The 22,494-nt window shown below is 44.5% G+C and overlaps 1 protein-coding gene and 1 pseudogene across 3 annotated transcripts in view; one reads left to right on the forward strand and one right to left on the reverse strand.

Moving 5' to 3' along the window:
- Positions 1 to 7,796, forward strand: part of LOC125117961 (60S ribosomal protein L5-like) — a 31,329-nt pseudogene extending 23,533 nt beyond the window's left edge.
- RAI2 (retinoic acid induced 2) overlaps positions 1 to 22,494 on the reverse strand; it is a 378,829-nt gene that overhangs the window by 169,159 nt on the left and 187,176 nt on the right. The window lies entirely within an intron of this gene.

Below are 22,494 nucleotides of genomic sequence, written 5' to 3' on the forward strand. Positions count from 1 at the left end.
CCTCCTCAAAGCAAAAGCACATAGGACAGTTTCCAGCACAATGGACAGCCGGTTACTGCAGAACTTCTCTGAATGACACACACATAATCATTTTGCCAAATGTATCCGTTGTCTACTGCTGTGTAACAAATCATGCTAAAAGCTGCTGGCTTAAAACAATGAACATTCATTATCTTCCAAAACCTCTGTGGATCAGGAATTCAAGAGCAGCTTGGCCAGGTGGTTCTGGCTTGAGATCTCTCATAAGAGTACAGTTAGATGGTGGCTGAGGCTGAAGTTATCCACAGGTTTGACTGGAGCTGGCCAATCTGCTTCTTTTTTTTTTATCATTTATTTATATATATATTTTTTCTACTGTACAGCATGGTGACTCAGTTACACTTACATGTATACGTTCTTTTTTCTCACATTACGTGTTCTATCCTAAGTGACTAGACAGAGTTCCCAGTGCTACACAGCAGGATCCCATTGCTCATCCATTCCGATAGGGACGGAGCAGGCACAGGTGGTCGTAGAAGTTCCAAAAGGGGATCATAAATAAAGAGGGAAACCTGGGTGATGTTGGGAGACCACGGTAAGTTCAAGAAAACCATCAGAAAAAGGCAGCCTTGCTTGACTAGTTAGTGGAGGCGTGAGAATTGCCTCGGGTCATTGGGTGAGGGGTGGGATGAGGCCTGCATTCAGATTCAGACTGACTGAGGGCAGGAGTTTGAGGACCGCCCTTCAGCTGACTAGAATACACACCTTACCTACTAAGGAGGAGCTACTACTCCCGGAAAGGAAGAGGCAGGCCTTTCCAACCTCCACTCCCCTTGGATGATAAAACTAGCCCACCGGATCCTTGGGGCAGAGCTTCCATGCCTGCCCACCTGCATCTCTCACAAGCGTCCTATCTTCATAAAGCTTTTTCTTGCCTCTCCGTTTGTCTCTCGCGGAATTCCTTCTCCGCGGAGGCAGGAAGAACCTGAACCTGTCCAGACACAAAGTGAGGGATTCTAACTGAAAACCGCGGGTTGAAGTTCCAGTCTGGCTTTAGGCTGGGTGAACGGGTCCCAGTCTGGGTTCGAGTTCCAGCACGCAGCTTCAAGTCCCAATCTGTGTTCTGGCTAGGTTCAGGCCAGGGGTGCTGTCGGTTTGACTTCAGAGGCGGCAAATTGGGGCCAACTGCTGGTGGGAGACTTCAGATCCTTTCCATGTGGGTCTCTCTACAGGGTTGCCTGAACGTCTTCCTGGCATGATTACCTCTCCTCCCAAAGAGAGGGATCTAAGACATCAAGGCAGAAGTCCCAACACCCTTTGTGACCTACCCTCAGTAGTCACACAACCAACACTTCTGCCACACTCTGCTGGTCACGCAGACCAGCCATGAATTCACTGCGAGAGGAAACTACGAAAGAGTGCCAGTACCAAAAGGCAAGGCTCACTGTGGGCCATCTTGGGGGCTGATGACCACAGGAAATAAGTCAAGGTGTCCTATGCCCTCTGCTAGACACAGAGACTGAGGTCTGTTGTCACTGAAGGCTCAGAGCCACACTCGTACACAGCATACAATGCTGCTCCCAATGACTGGGTTCTACACTTACTGCTGGAGTCTACTGTGTTTGTTTCTAAACCCGTCTATGACAACCGTTCCACTTGTACTTGTTTTTAAAAGTAAGTAATTTATACAACATGTGAACTAATGAAATATGAATACAAAAAGGAGTTGTTTCTATGGGGACGAAGTTGACAATTTTGGAAAGATATAATAGTAGCAGGTAACTAAAAAAGATGTTGGATTCTAGGACGTAAATGGCAGCAATGTTTTCTTAGGTCAGTCTCCCAAGGCAATAGAAAGAAAAGCAAAAATAAACAAATGGGACTTACTCAAACTTATAAGCTTTGGTGCATTAAAGGAAACCACAAACAAAACAAAAAGACAACCTATGAATTGGGAGAAAATATTTGCAAACAATGTGACCAGCAAGGGATTAATTTCCAAAATACAGAAACGGCTCATACAACTAACTCAATAACAAAGAAATAAATAACCCAACCTAAAAACGGACAGAGGAGGCGTTCCTGCTATGGCACAGTGGGTTAAGAATCTGACTGCAGCAGCCCAGATTGCTGTGGAGGTGCAGGTTTGATCCCTGGCCTGGCAGTGCCCCATCTGTGGCTGGGATTCAGTCCCTGGCCCGTGAACTTCCACATGCTGCAGGTGCGGCCAAAAAAAGACAAGAAAAGAAACATTATTCTCATCTACAGTGACGGAAATGTGGTTGTGTAGATCACTGGCGTTGCCTCAGCTCTCTCAGGAGGGAGAGACTGCAAAGGGTCACAAGGAAACTTTTGGGAGGTGACAGATATAAAAGATGTTCATTATCTTGATTGTAATGATGGTTTCACCGGTGTGGACATATGTTAAAATGTATCAACACCATCTGCACATACTTTAAACACGTCCAATTTATTGACTATCAATTTTACCTCAATAAAGCTGTTTTTTTTTTTTTTTTTAACAGGACCTAGGGAGTTCCTGCTGTGTGGCTCAGCGGGTTATGAACCCGACTAGTATCCATGAGGATGTGGATTCGATCCCTGGCCTTGCTCAGTGGGTTAAGGATCTGGCATTGCTGTGGGCTGTGGTATAGGTCACAGACGTGGCTCTGATCCTGTGTTGCTCTGGCTGTGGTGTAGGCCAGCAGCTGCAGCTCTGATTTGATCCCTAGCCTGGGAACTTCTGAATGCCACATGTGCGGCCCTAGGAAAAAAAAAAAAGAAAAAGAATAGATTATCTAAATAGACATTGCTCCAGAGAAGATACACAGATGGCCAAAAGGCACATGAAAAGATGCTCAACACCATTAATTATTTGAGAAAAGTAAATCAAAACTACAATGAGGTATCACCTCACACTGGTCAGAATGACCATCATTAGAACATGATTGGAAGATAATGTGAGAAAGACTGTGTGTGTGTGTGTGTGTGTGTGTGTGTGTGTGTGTGTGTGACTGGGTCACTTTGCTGTACAGTAGAAATTGACAGAACATTGTAAATCAACTATAATAGAAAAAATAAAAATCTTACCAAAAAAAAGGAATGATCACCATCAAAAAGTCTACAAACAATAAATGCTGGAGAGGGTGTGGCAAAAAAGGAAGCCTCCTACACAGCTGGTGTGAATATAAATTGGTGCAACCACTATGGAGAACACTATGGAGGTTGCTTCAAATACGGAACTACTATACGGTCCAGCAATCCCACTCCCGGGTATGTATCTGGAGAGAACACTAATTCAAAAAGATACACACACCCCAATATTCATAGCAGCACTCTTTACAATAACCGAGACATGGAAGCAAACTAAATGCCCACTGGGCAGATGAATGAATAAAGAAGATGTGTGTGTGTGTGTGTGTGTGTGTGTGTGTGTGTGTGTGTGTGTGTGTATATATATAGAGAGAGAGAGAGAGGTACATAGACAATGGAATACTACTCAGCCATTAAAGGAATGAAATAATGCCATTTGCAGCAGTATGGTTGCAACTAGAGATGAGCATACTAAGTGAAGTAAGTCAGACAAAGACAAATAGCGTATGATATCACTTATATGTGGAATCTAAAATACAGCACAAATGAACTTATTTACCAAACAGAGGCACAGACATAGAAAACAAATTTATGGTTACCAAAGGGGAAAGAGGATAGGGAGGGATAAATTAGGAGTTTGGGACTAACAGATACAAACTACCATACATAACATAAACAACAAGGCTCTACTATATACAACAGTATATTCAATATCCTGTAATAAATCATAATGGAAAAGAATATGAAAGAGTATATATATAAAACTCAATCACTGTGCTATGCTAGAAACTAACACAACATTGTATATCAACTATACCTCAATTTAAAAAATAAAGATCAGGAGCTCCCATCGTGGCACAGCAGAAATGAATCCGACTAGGAACCATGAGGTTTCGGGTTCAGTCCCTGGCCTTGCTCAATGGGTTAAGGATCCATCATTGCCATGAGCTGTGGTGTAGGTCACAGACTCGGCTTGGATCCCACGTTACTGTGGCTGTGACGTAGGCCAGTGGCTACAACTCCAATTAGACCCCTAGCCTGGGAACCTCTATATGCCACGGGCGCAGCCCTTAAAAGAAAAAGAAATAAAGATCAAGTATAATAAAAAAAATTTTTTAAACTATAATAAAAATAAAAATTATAAAAAATAGACAAAAATGCTGTTAAATTATGTATGTGTCAAACAATTATAAAAGATTTTTTAAAAAAATCATTTAAAAATTGGGAGGATTATGCACTGAGCTTGCTACACAAATGTCTTATATTCTTGTTCCACTTCCAAAACTAGAAATCATGGGCAGTGAATTTTAGCTACAGCTCACAAGAGAAGGAAAGCTTGTAACTTCCACCATCAGATTTATATTCAAAGAAAATGACTTGGCTATTCATCAAAAGCTTAGTGAATGAATGTATATTTACATGTTTGAAGTTAAAATACTTATGTTTGTATATACCATTTTTTTCAATGATTCCCTGTTTTAATTCTTTTTTTTCAATTAACCAATCAAATACTGGTTCGGATGGATGGGTACAAAGCATCCATTACAAATGGGAAGTTTCTCCTGGAACTAGCACTTTTGTTAGAAGTAGGAGGAAGGAAAGATAGAGCTAGAGAAAAGGAGGGGCTCGACTGTCTGGTTCTAGAAAGTTCTGAGACTGGAAGACAATTTATCTGCAATCTCACTTACTTGCTACCAACAAGGTGGAGCCACAGCTGCCCTACTGTATATATGCCTGGGGTTTCATAAGGTCTTTTGGTGGCTTTTCCCTCTCAAGCCATCCTTGCCATTTACTTTAACCTGATTTAACTTGTATGCAATAGTTAGGAAGAGATAGAGCTTTCTGCCCACCAAAAGTTCATGCTCCCCTTTCCACAGTGTGGAACTGCTGCTAGGAAGTGGCTACCCAGATAGCGGATACATTCTCCAGTTCTGTTTCCATTCCGATGTGATCCTATCACCAGTTCTCGTCAGTGAAATATGACTGAACATGAGAGGCAGCACTTCCAGTCTGGGATTTTGAAGAAACAAATGTATTTTATCCATGGTGCTTCTCCTCCTGTTGGCTGTTTGCACAGGACTGTGGCTCTGAGGAATGGGAGAGCTGCAAGGTGGAAGAAGCCTAAGTCCCTGAGTCACTCATCCGCTATGGGAAAGTCACTCAGTCGCTGACCAGGAACACCCGCAAGGGACCATTATGTGTCAAGACACTTCAGTTTGGAGAGCTGTTTGTTACAGCAGCGAGTGTTACGTCACTTCAACTAACACAGGGGCTGCTCACCTGAGACCTAGCCTTCATTATTCTGCGCCTCCTCCTCTTCCTACCCTAACCTCTTCTGTCTCACTGGGATTACTTTTCTTTGGTATGAGCTGGGGATTCTTAAGCTGAAGGGTCTACACAATCGTATGCAAAATGTTGGCTATAGGCGTATTTTTCCGGGAAGAGGGTCCACTGCTTTTGTGGGCTTTTCAGGTGGGTGTGGGAGCCCCTCAAATTGTTATGAAGAGCTGGTCTACAGATTCCCCTTCAGTGTCATATTCCTAAAGGAATCCATGACGTTAACTCACCCTCTGATTTGGAGATCTGAGTATCTGGCTAATGAACAGATGCAGATTAAAGTGAAAGCAAAAGAGTTCATGCTGGATGGCGAATGTCAATGTAGAAGCGCATCATGGGATGAATGGAATCAAACTGGGGGGACCGAGAAAGCTGAATGAAAGCCCCCTCTGGGATTTATTAAGTAGTTCCCTTTCTCCTGTTGCATAAATGCAACCTCAAAGAGCTACCTTGTTCCTTGTCAACAGCCTCATTTAGGATGTAGGACGGAGGAGATCCTGTTTTTGTATATTCTGAGCAGCATTTCTTCTCTAGCTCAACTCATATTTCCTGACAAGTTTAAGCCTAGCAAAACCACGTTAATGCCAGGGGAGTTAAGAAACTTTTTTGGGCCTGTAGGATTCGGGAAATATGAGACAGTGGATCATGCCTGTCCCAAACGCTGAAAATTACTGGGTGGAGCTAAGAGTCTCCAGAGAGTTTACTGTTCATATGAAGGTGTCTGGTCTCCTCTCAGGGGCTGAGAATGACCTGAATTCTAAGCCAGGGCTGACCTAGAGCTTCCTCGTTTGCTTGGTGTTTTTAATAGAGCAGATGCGTGTATATCACCTTAATCTTGAAGGAGTGTGAAACAACCACACAAAGTCCCTTTTCCGCAAGAAGCAAGCGTGCACCTGGGAGGAAGGAAGATTCATCTAAGATAAGGGAGTGTTAAACTTTCAGGATCCCCTCTCCACCCCATGTTTTTAACGAGGGTCTACTGATATCTTCTCTTGTTGCTCAGGCTTCATATCCTCTGCTCTTTGCACATTTTCGATCTTATTTTGAATCATCGGGGACTCTGGTCTGAAAGGCAGATTCCTAGGTCCTGCTCCAGATATCCTGAATCAGCATCTTAGGAGTGTAGCCCAGGAACTGCCATTTAAACATGTGCCCCAGGTGATTCTAAATTTCACTGGTTTGCCCAGCATCAGTCCAAGGTCTGTGAGGAGCAGCTGCTCTGGAATGTCCTAGGCTGTGGCATAGTACTCTGTTCTATAGGATCTGAGGTGGGCTAAGAGAAATGTCTGGCTGCATTGGCCAGTAGTCATCTGGCTTCTTGTGGTGTCTGTGTATTTATTCAAAGTGGTTTTGGAGGGTGCCGGTCTGCGGCAAGCTGCGGACAGGGGTATCTATTTCGAAGGGTGGGGTTTGTCAAAGTTGTAAAGAATAAGACCTACTTCAAGAGACACCAAGTGACATTTAGAAGAAGATGAGAGGGGGTAGTTTTCGTTGTGGCTCAGCGGGTTAAGAACCCGACTAGTATCCATGAGGATGTGGGTTTGATCCCTGGTCTCACTCAGGGGGTTAAGGATCCAGTGTTGCCACAGGCTGTGGCATAGGTCACAGATGCAGCTCAGATCTGGCATTGCTGTGGCTGTGGCATAGGCCAGTGGCTGTAGCTCCAATTTGACCCTAGCCTGGGAACTTCCATATGCCACGGGTATGGCCCTCAAAAGAAAAAAAGAAAAGAAAAAAGGAAAAAAAAAAAGGAGAAGACGATGAGAGGGTAAAACTGATTCCTACACCGAGAAACATTTGGTAATCCAGGACCCCCCCAAAAATGTACAATACACCCAAATACAGGATGAGTTTGCATAAGCAACAGAGAGATCATGTGTCAGGTCACTTATGCCTGTACAGAAGGGGATGTGATAGTCTCGGCAGCTGATGCTCATGAAGGTGGCATAAAGCTTGGCCTGACAACGTACACCGCAGCACATTATCCTGGCCTGCCACTGGCCCAAAGGGTTTTCAATCCTTGGACAAGATCTATGAAGGCCATGTGGAGGTGCCCAGAGATAAATAAAATGTGGAAAGTACTCATGGTCAACCTGGTGCCTTCACCTGCTATTTGGGTCAGGGCTTGCCAGATCTGCTGTCGGAAATAAGGTTTGGGGGGCCCTGAAGGTAGCTGTGGATGGAGACTTGCCTACCCCTCACAGTACCAACTAATTCCTTGGTTATGATTTAGAACGCAAGGAATTCAGTTCCAAACTACACTGGAAGCACATTCTGGGGGTCAAAACATTGCGGATGATATGTGCTGCCTAACCGAAGAAGAAGGCGAAGATGCTTATAAGAAACAATTTTCTCAAGACATGGAAATCCCATTCCGACCTGCCTAGATGAAGCCAGAGCCTGTCAATGCTCCTTCTGCACTGAGTTCAGGCCCCTCTGCTTCACTCTCCACCCTGGGAGCAGCGTTATCCTTCTGAAATACAAAACTGCTTGTCACTCCCCTGCTCAATCACCATCAGGAGCACCACTGTGCCTATGAAATAAAGTACAAACTTCTCCGTATATATACAGCCAAAGGGCTCTCATGTCTGGCTATAAATCATCCTTCTAACTTCCTTTCCCACCACCTCTTTTCCTGCCCAGCAGGTGCTTAGTAGTCCCCCCAACACTGCAGGTTCTTTCAGACTGCTGTCCTTTTTTGCACATGCTGTTCCTTAGGACTGAATCTCACTTATCCTTTTAGCCAACCCCTACTCATTGCTGAGCACCCAGTGAGACTGTCCCCTCTTCTATGAGGGCTCACTCACCCCCCTGATACCTCCAACAGCACCAACAGCCATGTCCTCTATGTCCTTGCTGTTGTCACATATGTGGCAAATTCAATACTGATCACACTATGCTGTTACTGTTTCTGAGTCTGGTTTCTCCCAGAAGACTGTGAGTTTGTAGAAAGCAGGGATGTTGCCATTTTGTTCACTGCTGTGCTCTCCTCGAGGCTTTAAGAGAATGCCTAGCACACTACATCCGTAAGAAATGCTTGGGAATGCCTTCCCAGGCCTCTGAGAGCCAAAAGGAGGTTTAACCCCTTTTCTCCGGTCATTGGCGTCATTCCTGGTGTAAGATCCATTTCACATACCTGGTGGGAATGTTCGCTTGGGCTGTCCTCTCAACTTCCTTCTGTTTGGGGCCCCCATCAGTTCTCTCCCTTGCTTTATAGCTGAGTTCTGGGGGTTGCCCCAGGATGTGAGGTCACCAGGCTACTCTGAGGTGCCAGGTGCCAGAGCTGAGCAGATGGACATTTATTGCCCCAGGAGCACACCGTGTGGCTCCCATGGGGCTCCACAGACATGAGGCGGGATGAAGCTGATGTCATCACAGCCCCTTATAGGCATCCAGAGAGAGCCCTCAACTTTGAGAGGTGGCAAGAGAATCAAGAGGGGGCAGAATGAGGTTGAGATACCTTATTCTTGGAGGCATTGAAATATCATCCACAAGCGGAGGGGAAATGTCTCAGAAGGGACAAGCCAAGGAGTTACCTGTCAGCCTCCAGGAAGAGAGGAGAGGATACAGCATCACAGGCACTCCGGTGAGGCCAGCAGCCACTTTCTTCTCCCCGAGGGCTGGTGGCAGTACCTACCTGGACAACTTTTGATCACCTTCAAACTAGGAAATAATTCACTGAGCCTCCTCGCTCAGCTAAGAGTCCACTTCTTTAAGGTACAGCCCAGAATGTTTCATTCTAGAGAGATCTGGACTTTTTAAGTGCTTACTATAAATTGGACCAGGCAAGACGCTATGTGCTTTCCGTGTATCAACACAATGAACTCTCATCTGGTAAGTTTCTTAATGATCCCCCATTTTACAGATAAGAAATCTGAGGTTCAGTGAAGTTAAGTAGTTTGGCCATGTTCACACAGATAGTAAGGAGCAGAACTGGGATCCCATCAGTTCTACTGGACCCCATGATCTGTGTTTGGAACTTCCACATGATGCCGCCTTGAGTACAATGCCTTCCCAGATGTCCAGAGAGAAGAGGCTGTGTAGAAACAAGGTAGGCGCCCTGGTTCCTGGTACTTGGCCACTAACTAGCTGTGATGCCCTTGGTGAGACACTCAATTTTCTGGACCTTAATAATTTTCTCATTAGGCGAGTATGTGATTTGGACCAGCCAATCAGTAAACTTCCTTTAGATTTAGTATTCTATGAGTCTATGGTGGAACTGTATTTTCTTTAACGCATGGCTATCATAGGTAGGCATCTGTGCTCTAGAAAAGATCGACTGGTGGAAAACAAAATTGAGTTTAAGTAGCTGGCTTATTCCCGAATCATGGCCTAAGAAGGGCTTTCGTTGTCATGTTTAGGCTGTTGTGTGATAAACCTTCTTGAAGGGACAGATTTTTAGTCCCTCTGACACATTATGGTTCTCAAGTGTTAAGCCCTGTGGGTGGGTCTGCCCATGTCAGCCTGTCAACTTCCTGAGGACAGCAATTCTCTTCAAAATGCTGTTAGTAAGCACCAGTGAATACCACAAATGGGCAAAAGATGAGCATCGCTGGAGATATGACCATGGAGTTTAATTTAATAACTGTGTTTTTATGTTTATTTGGGATTTTCATAATCACCAGAACATGTTCTGATTACTACTACTGTATGACAAATCACCCCAAAATTCAGTGACACAAAGCAACACTTTTATTATACCCATGGGTGGATTCCATGAGTCAGTAATTCAAACAGGGCACAGTGGGGATGGCTTGCCTCTGTTCCATGTTATTTGGGACCTAAGTTAGGGAGACTCAGGGGTTAGAGGGGACCTAATGGCTGTGGGCTGGAATTGCCTGGAGGATCTTCACTGACAATCTGGCAGTTGATCGTGGCCGTTGGCTGGGACCTATTTATGAGAACATCTACATAGGGCCTCTTTGTGTAGCTGCTTGGGCTTCCTCACACCATAGTGGCCTCAGGGTGGTAGGACCGCCTTCATGGCAATTCAAGGCTCTAAGTGTGAATGCTCCAGAAAGCAAGGCAGAAGCTGCGTCACCTTTCATAACTTAACCTTATACATTTCCTCCATTTCATCCTACTGGTTACAAGTGAATCGTTAAGACCAGATAAGATTCAAAGGGAAGGGACATGGTCCCCTGCCTCTAGATGGAAGGAATGTCAGAGCTGGCACTGCATGTTCCTTCTTTATAGGGCAGGAATCATAAAGTCTTAGTTATCTCTGAATCCCTGCCATCTAACTTGTGGCATGGCAAAGAACAGATTCCCAGTGAGTGACTGGTAGATAAAGCAATGAATAAGTGAATGAAAGAAGAAGAACTCATCCCATTGGAGAGGGTCTCTCTGAAGAGTACAGACATTTATTTAATTTAGTCTTTTTCACCTATTTTTTGTTTGCATTGCATTTGGATTTGTATTGCAATAAGAAAATAAATCCTGGTTTGTGAATGACCTACAGAGTGGAAATAAAAGGTCAATGGTATTGCGATAGTTTTGTTCTTAAGGTGCATTCTATGGTCATTAATTCTTCTTCAACCCAATATAGTCTTTTTTTTTTGGCCACACTCGCAGCATGTGGAAGTTCCTGAGCCAGGGATGGACTCCGCACCACAGCTGTGACAATGCTGGATCCTTAAGCTGCTGTGCAACAAAGGAACTTCCTAGTCTCCTATTTTTTGATTTGTTCCATGGTTTCCAACAGGACATTTTAGAAATCAAGTTCTACCAGGACAGACTGGACATCTCATGATGAGGTCTGGGCTGCCTGTTGACATCCACCCTCTCCATCTCTTTCCCCTCTTCTCATCCCTCCCCGTTGTGCTGGCTTCCCTTCCCCCTCCCCCGCTCTTCCTTACTCTGAGTGCCCCTCTAATGACCCCTCCTCTAGCTTGGGGATAGGAGTGTCTCCAGAATTGTCAGAGGAGTCGAGGAACAGGAAGCCAAGCCACATACCCTCTCCCAAAGAGAATTCCAGATTTGGATGAGGGCCATCAGTCCCTGGAATTAATTCTCTTCCTCACTGGTCTGTTACATGGTGTTTCATCACATTTATGGGCACCAACTTATGATGTCATATGAAAGACTTAAAGCTCCTCTGGCTGCAAACTAGCACGAAAAAAAAAAAAAAAAAGCTCAATTTCACAGTGACACAACAGAAAATAATTCCTTAAGAAGAAAACCCATGACAATGGGAATTTGCCATTCCCAAATTAGTATTTGGAAAATTCTAGTCACAGAAACATATGTCAGCAGAGACCCCAGAGAGCATGTTGCCTAATTCCTCCAGCAACAAACAGGGAATTGGGAGCCAAAGAGGAAGAGCTTTAACAACCAGCATTTACTGGGTGCTGACTCTGCCTTGGGCACTTCATTATTTTATTCCAGTTGTGCAACAACCAGATGAATTGGAATCAGTAACCCCATTTCCAACATGAAGAGACAGAAGCTCGGAGAGGGTCAGTAACTTCTGCAGGGTCACATAGCTAGAAAATGGCAAAGTGGAGATATGAACCCAGTAGCCAAAATCACTCCCCAAACTCTGCTCTTAACCATTAGACTAAACTGAGTCTCTAAGTGACCTTTTATCCTCTCTTCTCCACCTAGGGTCATGCAGATTAATTTCACAAAGGTAAGATGAGCAGTGCCTAGAATTCAACAAGTGATGCTGCGGTTCAAGTTTGAGTGTGTAAGACTGAATTCCAGTTCAGAGCAGAGAGCCTCAGAGACTTTGGGGATGGTCTTTCAGAGAAACCACTATGAGCTTAGAGTAAGCAAGGGCCATGGCAGTGTGCTTCATGATTGCAAGACTCAGCCTTGAAGCCAGCATCCCAAGGTTCCACATAAGCTCTGCTTCTTCCTAAATTAATTTCACTGTGCCTCAGTTTCCCCATCTGTAAATGAGAGACAGTACTAGTTTATCTGCCTGATAAGGTAGATTTAAAGGGTAAATAAAAAATTAATAAGCATAAAGTTTCCAGAATGGTATCTGACACATAGTAAGCTCTTAATAAGAATTTGCTCTGTTATTACTCAATGTTGTATTTCTAGGGCCTACCATAGTCCTTAGCACATGGACAGTGTTCAATAACTATTTGTTGAATAAATGAAGAGAAATATATTAGTAGCTGTAATGGCACTCATCTGTTCTTCATCCTCTCAAAACAGAAAACAAACAAACAAAAATGAGTTTCTCCTTGATTTTACCTTATAGTTTTTCCATATGCGGACCTGATTCTTCTGTGATTGAAACCACTGTTCCTTGGCAAAGCCTGGAGGAGCCAGGGGACCAGCTGTTTTCCACTTTAATTCTTTTCTGAGGCCCATTTTACCAAGGAAGAGACATCTTTGAAATGTGGAAGACCACAGACTCAAGACTCTCAGTTACAACTGTCAAAAACTCAACTCAATCTGGAAGAAGCCAAGAATTGAAGTTATAGACTCAACTATAAACTACAGTGGTGGCTTCAGGCATGGCCACATCCAGGGATTCTAGTGATATCACTGGGACTTGGTCTTGTTTGATCTCTAGTTCTGCCTTCTTCAATGATGGTTCTATTCTCTGGCAAGTTCTCCCCTGTGATGGCAGGATGGCTGTCAGCAATTTTGGACTGATATCCCCACAGCTCTAAAACCAGGGTAACCAAAAGCATGTACTTTTATCATTCGAGTCAAAGCCCCAGCTTCAGCTCTGACTGGACCAACCTGGATCCTGTGTTCATCCTCGAACCAAGCAATGTGGCTCCAGGAATGAAACACCGGTTTTCCCCGCTTCGTACATTTGTCCTCCACCTTGACCTGAAAGGGGTAGAGTCAGCCCCAGACAAACTATATGGACTGAGACTGGGATGCTTCCCCCAATGGAAGAGATAGTAGACTGGCAGCACAAATAACAAACTGCCACTACAACGAGACACAAGATAGGAGGGGCCTCCAAGTCTATGGCACCTTCCTTAAAAGGGTGGTAAATACGCAGTCCCCACCTTACCTAAAGCTTTTTCTTCTATCAACCCCCAAACCTCCTTCAGGCTCTAAGGCATTGATTTTCAAAACTTTTAACCTCTTTCTTGAGTCAAAAAAAAATTACTTATATTGAAAAGTGTATACATATGGACTGAAACAAATGTTTCAACAAACAAATTTACTTTTTACTAACTGCAATGTACTGTGATAGTTTCTATTTGATTGTATCCCACTCCATTCTATTCTATTCTAATTTATTCCATTATATTTCATCCAGTCCACGCCGGGCCATTTCATCCTGTTATTTTCACTAGTCAGAGCAAGGCTTGCTAGGTGCTGAAGCCCTAAATCTCAGCGGCTTAACAAAATAAAAGTTTATTTCTTATTCATGTCCTAGCCCAGTGCAGATCAGGCAGCTCCACTTGGTGGCTTTCTTCGCCCTTCGAGGATTCAGGCTCTTTCCATATTATGATGCCACCGTTTTCAACACAGAATTGTGGCAGAACGGGGCTGGGGGAAGAGACAGACAGACAGACACAGAGTCACTGAGGGGATTTTGTGACGAAGCTCATAAATGGCTTATGTCACTTTTACCTGCACTCCACGGCCAGAACAAAGTTACAAGACTCCAAACGAACTCTGAGGGCCACAGAGAAACATGTCTGCGCACCCACGGGAGAGGAAGCGGGCTTGATGAGCACCTGGACAGCCTATGCCGCATTTCTTCCAGTTTAAGAAAGAGGAAGTGCTGGTTCTGACCCACGCCATGGAATTCAGGACTCTGTCATGGTCACAGCGCCTTGTTTGGAAAAACCAAACCTGGCCCTAGCAGCCTGCCTTGATTTGTCCACCTTAGGGAGAGTTTTCTTTGCGTCTGGACTAAAGCAAAGGACTAAAGCCTTCTTGGCTTCTGCCTTTCTAGTCTCATTTTGTGGCACCTGACTCCTTCGTCCCTGATGAGGAAACCCCGACCACCTCTCCACCTTCCCCCCCACCCCAAATCTGTCCCTGACAAGGCCTGAGACCTGTCTGTCTCGCATCCCAGACGCCTGGACACGGCGGCAGCCATGGTTCCTGCCCCTGACCTCGTGCCCTCTCCATCCCTCTGGACCAACCTGTCGCCTTTCTTCTTCCGCCAGCCCCAGGGACTGTGGTGAGCAGGCTTGGCCCCCGATTCCCTATCGTGAGACAGTAAATGAGGCCAGGTTCTACGTGGCAGCTAATGGTCCCCGGAACTCGGGGGCTCTGCCCTGGGCTGGCTCCAGCGTCTGCCTAGGTCAGGACTAAAGTAATTGAGGCAGCCAGGCATGTAATAAGATAGCTTCCCGCCTCCGCCCCCACCACTGCTGTGAGTGGCCGTGGAATCTGATTCTAGCAGCATCTTTATCTCCGCTATAGGCTTCAGGGTTCATTATCTAAAAAGCATTGGTTGTCAGCAAAGTAGCAATTCTGTTGCCATAGAGGAGAGCTGTCCCTTTAGAATCAAGCAGCGAGGCAGAAGCCAGGCTCTTGGGCTCCCTGATTAAAGGGCTTTCTGGTTCTGATCGAACTGCAGGCTTACTGGTGTTCACATCGATAAACAATTTTTTTTTTTTTCTGGCAGCGCCCAAGGCATGTGGAAGTTGCCAGGCCAGGGATTGAACCCGTGCCATTGTAGTGACAATGACGGATCCTTAACCTGCTATACCACCAAGGAACTCTGACCATTTTAGTCAATGTTTAAACGGTGCCTGCTGTGTGCTAGACACCGTTTCCCGTGCTTTACAATATTAACTCAGTTAAGCCACTCAGAAATTCTACAGATGGTAAAACCGAGGCTTGGTGAGGGCAAGGGTGTGCCCAAGGTCACGCAGCTAAAAAAGAGTAGAGCCAAGATTCAACTTAAGCAACCTGGCTCCAAAAACTGCCTTCTCAACCAGTCTTCCCATGAGAATAATTTTTATTTGTATATAATTTTTATATGCTGCTTAGAGTTCTGACTTTTTTTGGGCTGCACTCATGGCATGTGGAAGTTCCCAGGCCAGGGACTGAACCCACACCACAGCAGCAACCCAAGGCACAGCGGTGGCAATGCTAGATCTCTAACCCACTGTGCCACCAGGGAACTCTTGGCATACTTTTCTGACCCTCACAAGAACCCCGTGCTCTAGACAGAGATGAAAAGGAGGCTCCTATTTTACCATAGAGAAAATTGATATGCTTTAGCCAGCCTGAACCAGCTTCCAAGGGCCAACTGTTAAATTTTCAGGAATTTTGCAAGCCTATTATACATGAAGGTCATCATTTTAAATGAAAGCACAGAAATTTATAATTAAATGAATTCTATTCAAATCAATAAATTATACTCAAAACTCACCACTTCCTAGTCCATTTATGACATTTTACTATGGGCACTTTCACTAACCTGACACTTGAGGTTGCCTGCATCTCTACTGCATGTACAGGGAGGATACCAGGAATGATAGGGTGCCACACAGCAGCTCTTCCCTACTCCGCTTCTAGTGATAGCACATCGGTAGCTGGAAGTCAGCCACAGCGGTAGTATTTACACTAGGGAAATCAGCAAACGCTATGAAGGAGTCCCCCTCCCTGCCCTGCTTCCCTGAAGAGAGCTGGTTGTTAAATATTTACCAGCATAGCCCTGTTCCCATGAGTCTGACCATCTCCACTCCATGTGTGTCTCAGGCGTGTGCTTAATGTGACTTATTTTCCTGCCCTTCTCACTACTGTCTCACCAAAGCCGAACACGGTCTCCTTCCTCTCAAATTCCTCATCAAGACCGCAGCCCTGTCTCTTAGGTCTATCCACTCTCTCTCTTCTTGACTCCCACTTCCCAGAAGGATCTTCCCAAGCAGCCCACAGCTGCCCTCCCTTGCCCGAGTCTGCTGACATCTAGCCAACCGTGTGGCCTTCGTTCCTGCCAGGGCCAAGTTCTGCCTTTATTTTTGCAATTTCCGAACATAAAACCCCACCCACCCTCCTGTTTTCCTTCTCAGATGCACTAGTCAGGGAGACCCCAAAATGTTCCTGCTCCAGACTTCTCTCCCACTGGCTGCCTGAGCCGGGTGGGCAGAGGATTGGTTAGCTTCTCCGTGAGCGATCCCTGGGAGCCACTTGCAGACCAAAGAATGGTCCTTCTCTAGTCTTAATGCAGAATACTCCTAACGATGCCAAAAGCTCTTGGGTCTTACTTACGGGAATTCAAGGGGGGTGGGGATGCCAGTGGACCAACGGATACCTAATAAGCATGAGATATACTTATGCATCTTCATTCTGTCTCAAATGCAATTAGATTTTTTTTTTTTTTAAAAGGCTACACCTGCAGTACACAGAAGTTCCCAGGCTATGGGTCGAATCGGAGCTGTAGCTGGTGGCCTATGCCACAGCCACAGAAATGCTAAATCCAAGGCATGTCTGCGACCTACAACACAGCTTGCAGCAACACTGGATCCTTAACCCACTGAGCGAGGCCAGGGATCGAACCCGCATCCTCAAGGATACTAGTCAGGTTCATTACTGCTGAGCCACAATAGGCACTTCACAGTTAGATTTTTTTTTTTTTTAATTAGGATTTTCTTTCATTCAGTAGTTCCTCTGTAGCCCCATGGACTTGTGAGAATTCTAGAATATTATCATAATATATGATTATAACTAGGGCTCATTACATGCCAGGCACTGTCATAACTGCTTGAATAATCTGAAGCGGTAGGCACTATTATCACCTCCACTTGAAAGATGAGAAACTGAGGCACAGAGAGGTTAAGTAGTTTGCTCAAAGTCACACAGCTTATAAAAGCAAAGCCAGATCCTGAACCCAAGCGGTCTGGATTGACGGCATATGCTTTTAATGGACATGCTGAACCGATCTTAAATCTACCTGGTGGTTCCCCCTCTAGGCTTTGGCAGTATTCTGTTTATACTGGGGTTAAGAACTTCCTGCATTTTGCTGCTATTATCTGTCTACAAGTTTGTCTACACCTGCCCTGGTTCTTCACCTTAAAGCCCTTGAAGAAAGGAATCAGGTCTTACTTTGATTTGACCTGTAGCCTGCAAACTTCCCTATGCCACAGGTGTGGCCTCAGGAAGGAAGGAAGGACTGACAGAAGGAAGGGAGAAAGGAAGAAAAAAGAAAGAAAAGAAAAAGAAAGAAAGAATGGAAGAAAGGATGAATGGACAGAGAGGCAGGGCAGAGCAAGTGCCAGACTAGAGGCACCTAGCTTGTTGCTTGGCCTCTGTCATCTCTTTTAAAATCAGATCTCTGGGTTTTAGTTGGAAGTGATGCATTTCCTTACCTTAAAAGCAAGGAGGGCCATTCATTTTAACTAACGTTGGTGAGTGCTTAGCACATGCTAGGCTCTGCCCTGGGTCCTGAACAAAAATCAGAGTTGTAGCTGCAGGTCTAGGCCACAGCTACAGCAACACCACATCCTTAACCCACAGAGTGAGGCCACATCGTCATGGACACTATGTTGGGTTCTTAACCTGCCAAGCCACAATGGGAACTTCCTGCCTCCCTGTTCTTGTTAGCTTGAAGGCTTGGAGGCCAGGTTATAGGGATCTAGAGCAGGCTGGCATTGCCCACCCACCCGACTGCAACACTAGTCCATGGCTTCTCCCAGAAAGAGCATACATGTGCCAAACCTACCCCCAGGATAGAGAGAAAAGGTGAAGAGCCACTGTTGTGCTGATCACTCCCTGCTGGTGCAGATGGAGGCAGCCTGGGCCACAGGCCAGCCTCACCTGATAGAGCTTAAGATGTCCAGATGCGCAGAGCACCAAGGACTTAAAATCCAGAGTCTCCTTATTCACTTTTTTTTTTTTTAATGTGCATCAGGACTATTCTAACCCAAATCTTATCAAGGAAAAGGCAGAGAGATCCCACCCCCACTACACACACACACACACACACACACACACACACACACACATTTTGTCAGAGTCTCCTAATACAAGCAGATTACCTGAATTTTATCCACCTTTTTTTTAAGCTTTGAGTTTCAATTGGCTGTTTTCATCCTTACCCTTAGATGTACAGAAAAAACTCTGGTTTAAGCTAATTGCAAATATCCAGAAAAAGAAAAGGGGGGGGGGCAGCTTCTGTGTTCTTTTACAAAGCATAAACAAATGACAAGTAAACAAGATACGGGGATTTAAAAATTTCAGTTAACCTCCGGGATAACTCAAAGTCTGTGTAATTCACAGGAGCTATACCATGAAATGTTGATAGTGTCACTAAGGTCCTGGCAATGCTTGAAGCACCTTTGACAGATCAAAGAAAAAATAAAACATTATTCCATTTAGGTGCAGTGTTATGGATAACTTGGCATTACAGTTCTTTGGAAATGATTAACTCCATGTGGTATTGATGGTAACAATCCATTTTCTGGCATAATGAATTAGGCATTCCTCCATTGTTCCGTAGCTTGGCTCTATTCCGTGTGTATATATCAACGGCAACTTTTTTTTTTTAAATACCTTTCAGTTTCTCACACACACACACACACACACACACACACACACAATAAAAACACACCCCATAGGCTGCCAGAGGAGAGAACACGAGCTCAACGCTGATTTATCTGTATCACCTCGAGTAACCTATTTCCACCTGAGACATGAAACCACATCAAGAGGGGAAAGGCTTTTACTTCTACGAACTGGGAGGGAAATTGCTACTCTCCAAGCTGGGAGCTCTGAAACCTTTGCTGAAAAGTGTCCATTTTTAGCAGACACTTTCTCCTTCTGAAAGGCCCTTGTTTTTAAGGAATAATTCTTCCAACAAAGATTCACCCACCAGGCATCCCATTCATGATTAGATAATCTGTGAAAATGAGAAACAACCTTTAAGTGGCTGATATACTTTAGCAGCAAGAGATAATCACAGCCCCTAGTTTCTGAAACTCATGATTGTCTTGTGACTCTGGGATGTTTAAAGTGCAGGAACAGCAATAGAAATGAGGTAAAAAGATAGAAAAGTCTGCTAGTGTGATATCTTGATTAAATTCCTTTGTAGCGTCCCTTAGGTTTGTTTTGTTTTGTTTGTTTTTTAATGAGGAGCTGCCTCTGAGAGTGCTAATCCGTCTTTAACATCATGGCATCTCCTTATAGTATGCCGAACCATCTCTGTGGCATTTAAAAGTGAAATATTTGCTTCAGAAATAAAAAAAGATAGGCAATAAAATGTAGCTGTAAACAAGCCTTCATGGCTTTATTTTTCATAGATAAATACACAATAAGTTCAAACTAGAATTGAATTCCTAAAGCAATACTCCACTAATCTGTATTCGGGGGTCTCAAGCGTATTATCTGTAATTTACAACCAATTTAAATGGCATTAACAGTCTTCCCCTTCTGGGAATTTAAATTTGCATCCTACCATTGAATTAAACAGTGATTGCATATTTTCTATAGGGGACGGAATGCTCTTTGATGCTTGTTTTGAATAATGAAGCATCTATTCATGCACAGGGTGCAATGTGCTCCTTTGTCCTCAATGTAATTGAAGCAAAATGTGAGTTAAAGAGATTTTTCCCCTTAGCCAAAGGTTTGTTGATTGGTGTCTATTTTCATCTATTCAAAATTAAGAAAACAGTCATCTCCCACCACACTGGAAAATCATTTACCCAAAAATGCCCTGAATGAAGGGAGGTCAAATTTTGCCTTATTTGATCTTTTCAAAGATGGAACAGGATGTCAGAAATTTTTGCAAACTAACCTTTGGCGAAATGATACTGTGAAATAATTTGCAATTCTTCTCTAGGTCTAGGAGAATTAGAAGTGGAGGATAAGGGAAAAGGGAGAACACAGCCTGGTTCTCAAGTAAGAAACTTAAGTAACTTTGATCTCCCATGCGAATTACACGGAGCTGGGAAGGAAGAGATCTTGGAAATCACAGAATCTGATGCCTTAGGAATACAGGGATGGCAAACTCATGTGGGGTGCCATCCGTTTCCCATAGTGTGCCCACGGCAGATGTCAATAGTTAAGGCTAGCCCTCTTTGCCATTGAGGGAAAGTAGAGCCTCTTAATCAAGTGCTCTGGGCAGCCAATAGCAGTTGATGTGAGGTGGCACTATTCGCCACTTCAGTTAATCTACCTACCTCATTTAATAGATCTAGAAAGACAGAGTGTCTCTCCAAAGGTCTCAGAGCTGGCCTTGGCAGACCAGAACTAAGAACTTGCCGCTAATGATGGCTCAACAGTGCTCTTTCCACCTCACACCACCAGGGTGCTCCCTGAGCCTTTCCTGTGGATCATTACACCTCCAGGTAGAGAACTTAGTATTTGCTCAATAATTAGTTTCTTTGAATGGATGAATAAGAGGCACACTGTTAACTCTTTATCACTACGGGAATAAATAATCTTCTGACCGAGCTGGACATAACGACACAAGGTCCAAACAAAATTGTAGCATCTGTTTACCAAAGCCGTAATGTGGCAAGAGAGAAAAAAATCACATTTATCAATATCAACAAGAACTAAGCATTTAAGAGAAGAAATTGTTTCCAAAGACCTTAAAGCCGTTTGGAAATATCATTAATATATACCTGATAGGCAATTGCAAATCATTATTCGACAAAGAGGTAAGTGAAGAACTCATTCTGCTGTATTTGAAAAAAAAACCATATTGAAAAGTTGAATAATTCAGACTTCTCAAAAACTGCAATGGAGTTTTCTGTTTCTTATTCTGTGTTAGTAGGATCGTGTATTTCCCTTAAAGAAGTAAAAGCCTAAGTGTTCCTAACATTTGTCTAGAGAGTATCAAAGTTCCTTGATATTAAATATCAGCCCTTTTGCTTTAAATCGTTACATCTTCAGGATTTCAAATGATGCAAAATGTAACCGTTCAACTGTCTCACATTCTTTTTTTTTTTTTTTTGGTCTTTTTGCTATTTCTTGGGCATATGGAGGTTCCCAGGCTAGGGGTCCAATTGGAGCTGTAGCCACCAGCCTACGCCAGAGCCACAGCAACGCGGGATCCGAGCCGCGTCTGCCACCTACACCACAGCTCACGGCAACGCCGGATCGTTAACCCACTGAGCGAGGGCAGGGACCGAACCCGCAACCTCATGGTTCCTAGTCGGATTCGTTAACCACTGCGCCACGACGGGAACTCCTCACATTCTTAACATAAGTATATCCCAGTGGTTCAGGCAGGAACGATTTTGCCCCCAATGGACATTTGGCAATGTTTGAGGACATTTTTGGCTGTCATAACTGGGTGGTAAGGGGCATCACTGACATCTACGGGTGGAGGCCAGAGATGCTGCCCAATATCCTATAATACACAGGACAGTCCCCAACGACAGAGAGTTATCTACACAAACATGGCAAAAGTGCCGAGGCTAAAAGTCCCGCTGCGGCTCAATGGGTTAAAAAACCCGACATAGGTAACTACTGATATTCCTCTTGTTTGCCTTCTTCTGGAGCCAAACAAAGGGTGAGCTCAGGTAGCTCAATTCTGGGATTTTCAAGAGCACAGGGTTCAGGAGCTCCCTGGGGTTCCAGAAACACTCTGCTAATGTACCACACATTGGTCTAATAAAGGCCAGCAGGGGCAGGAACCTCCCCTTACTGCATAAACCTGAGGATGGCTTCCTTTTGAAGGTTTATGACTCAGTTGTATGGAGGCAAGTATGGAATTTTTGTTGCTGGTTTGTTTTTGTTTTTGGCCGCACCCGAGGCATATGGAAGTTCCCAGGCCAGTGACAGAATCTGAGCCACAGCTGTGACCTACACTGCAGCTGCAGCAACACTGGATCCTTATCCTACTGTACCACAGTGGGAATGCCTGTTGCTGTTTTCTTGTTGTTTTTGTTTGTTTGTTTGTTTGTTTGTTTGTTTCGTCTTTTTTAGGGCCACACCCACAGCACATGGAGGTTCCTAGGCTAGGGATTCAATCCGAGCTGGAGCCATCGGCCTAAGCCAGAGCCACAGCAAGGCAGGATCTGAACTGCATCTTCGACCTACACCACAGCCACAGCAACGCTGGATCCTTAGCCCATTGAGCGCGGCCAGGGGTCGCATCTGCGTCCTCATGGATGCTAGCTGGGTTCATTAACCGCTGCACCACGACAGGAAGTCCGTTGTTTCAATTCTTACTCCTTGTTGTTGTTCCTCTAC

Source organism: Phacochoerus africanus, chromosome X, assembly GCF_016906955.1.
Source record: "Phacochoerus africanus isolate WHEZ1 chromosome X, ROS_Pafr_v1, whole genome shotgun sequence".
NCBI classification, from domain to species: Eukaryota; Metazoa; Chordata; class Mammalia; order Artiodactyla; family Suidae; genus Phacochoerus; species Phacochoerus africanus.